The 1,997-nt window shown below is 42.7% G+C and overlaps 1 long non-coding RNA gene across 1 annotated transcript; it reads left to right on the forward strand.

The window, feature by feature from the left end:
* The first annotated feature begins 613 nt into the window (after positions 1-613).
* Positions 614-1,646, forward strand: LOC114465083 (uncharacterized). The gene is made up of 3 exons (XR_003674279.1): positions 614-666; positions 1,470-1,477; positions 1,601-1,646. It is a non-coding gene; the product is annotated as an uncharacterized LOC114465083 (long non-coding RNA).
* The last annotated feature ends 351 nt before the right edge of the window (positions 1,647-1,997 follow it).

The raw sequence follows: 1,997 nt of genomic DNA on the forward strand, positions 1-1,997 counted from the left end.
GAAGTGTTGGCCTTCTGCCGGCCGGGACGCCACAGGGCGGCTGTGAAGCACAGTTCCCAGAGCCTGGGACAGGCTGCCCCTGGCCAGACACACCATCTGCCCCACTGCCCACAGAGTAATTGGATCTGATGCGCCCACAGGCTGCCTCTAACCCAACCAACTGTGCGATCAAAGCCAGGAAAGGCTCAATCCACAGTGATGATGTCTTAAAATTTCATAAAGTTGTCTGATCCCAGCAGACAATTTTATGAAATAATTCATTAATATCATTGCAGTCCTAACAATTCTGATGTTGCACACCTTTGAACCAAGCAGCAAGCATGTTGAAACTCTCAGGTCAATCTGAGCCTGATTTGCAGAGATATTTGATCATCTGCAACCATTAAGGGTTTTACTTCAATCTGAAAAAATAATAGCCATATACAGTAGGTCATATAAGCTTAGAAAAACTTTATTTGTTATAGGTATGTGCTTTTCAGAGAAGAAGCTGGGGGTTGAAGAGGTAAAAAGTGTTTATTGTTGGTTCTTCCTCAGGAGGAGAAACTTCTACCAGTGGAAGGGCCGTTGGAGGTGGAAGAGGATGTTCAGAAGAAGGAGACAGGCAATAATCCAGGATCTGCATCAGAGGAACAGCAGCAGAGGCAGAGGGAGCAGGTGCAGAAGATCGTGGCTAATGTGCGACCAGTGTTGTGCTCGTTACTGAAAAAAAGTAACTAGTTACCGTTACTAGTTACTTCATTCACAAAGTAACTCAGTTACTGTTTTGATTACTTACACCAAAAAGTAATGCGTTACTGGAAAAAGTAACTTTTGAGTTCCTTGAATTAAAGATTATTTATTTGGGGTCATTTGTGTCCATACAGCTTCATATCAGTGCTGTAATAATTAAATAATCCACTGTTGATCAACTGCTATAAAACAGCCATAAATGATGTGCATATAGAGCACAAAACAGCTGCTCCAAAATTAAAACAGTAATTTGTCACCCTTAGCACAAAATAATGTAAAGTAAGCTGTGCATATTCCATGTGCACATTCTGCTGTTGAAAATGCTTTTAAAAATAAATGTGGAAAAACTCATTCACAGCATTTTTCTCAGCTACACAATGCTAAACATATCAGGCTAATGAGCTGCTGTTAGCAGTGACTCAGCAGTAGCGACAGGCTTCTTATTTACAACAACATACCGTGCAATAGTTTGGCTGACCTGTCCCTGGAAAACAGTCACAGTCCGTTAAAATCCAGCCACACCGTTAGCTTAGCTTCACTGATGCATCTTTTGGAGACAAAAATAATGTGCGTATTTCTACTCTGAGTAGCTCGTCCTGTTCTCGCATTGACTCGCCATGATTGGCGCACATGATGTAAACAGAAACACGCTAACAATGCTTCTTCTACTGTTTTACCGTGTTTGGCACGGCATCCCGCAAGAATATGTAGCGCCACTGTAAACACGAAGTACACTGCAGCTAGCAAAGTAACGGACAAACGCACCATATTGTAACGTAACGGCATTATTTCTTTAGAAAAATATTGCGTTACAGTACTAGTTACTGTCAAAAGTGACGTTGGGGTGGTAAAGCATTACCGCCCAACACAGTGTGCGACAGAACTTTGGAAAGATGAACGTGGCCCCGGAGTTCAACAAGGAAGATCTGGTGCCCAAAGAGATGCCTGATATGGACGTGTCGGATGTTTCCGACACGTCCACACCAATGGTGATGCTGGCAGTGAGGAAGATGAAGGAGAGACAGAGGTCACAATGTTTCAGCCTGAGAAATCTGATTCCAAGAATAGTTTGCGGGAGGTCATGCATGAGCTGCACGAGAAAATACAAACATTTCCTCGACCGAGCCAAATCAAAGTGTTTCTCTGCAATACAGTAAGTTTGTCATTTTCACAAGCTTGTCTGCAGGTTTTTTGTCCTGTAGCTAGGGGTGTAAAGATACACACATTATGCATTTTTCATAAGGAATCGTGTGTGTGTGTGTGTGTGT

The sequence above is a fragment of the Gouania willdenowi genome, chromosome 6 (genome assembly GCF_900634775.1).
Source record: "Gouania willdenowi chromosome 6, fGouWil2.1, whole genome shotgun sequence".
Classification (NCBI taxonomy): domain Eukaryota; kingdom Metazoa; phylum Chordata; class Actinopteri; order Blenniiformes; family Gobiesocidae; genus Gouania; species Gouania willdenowi.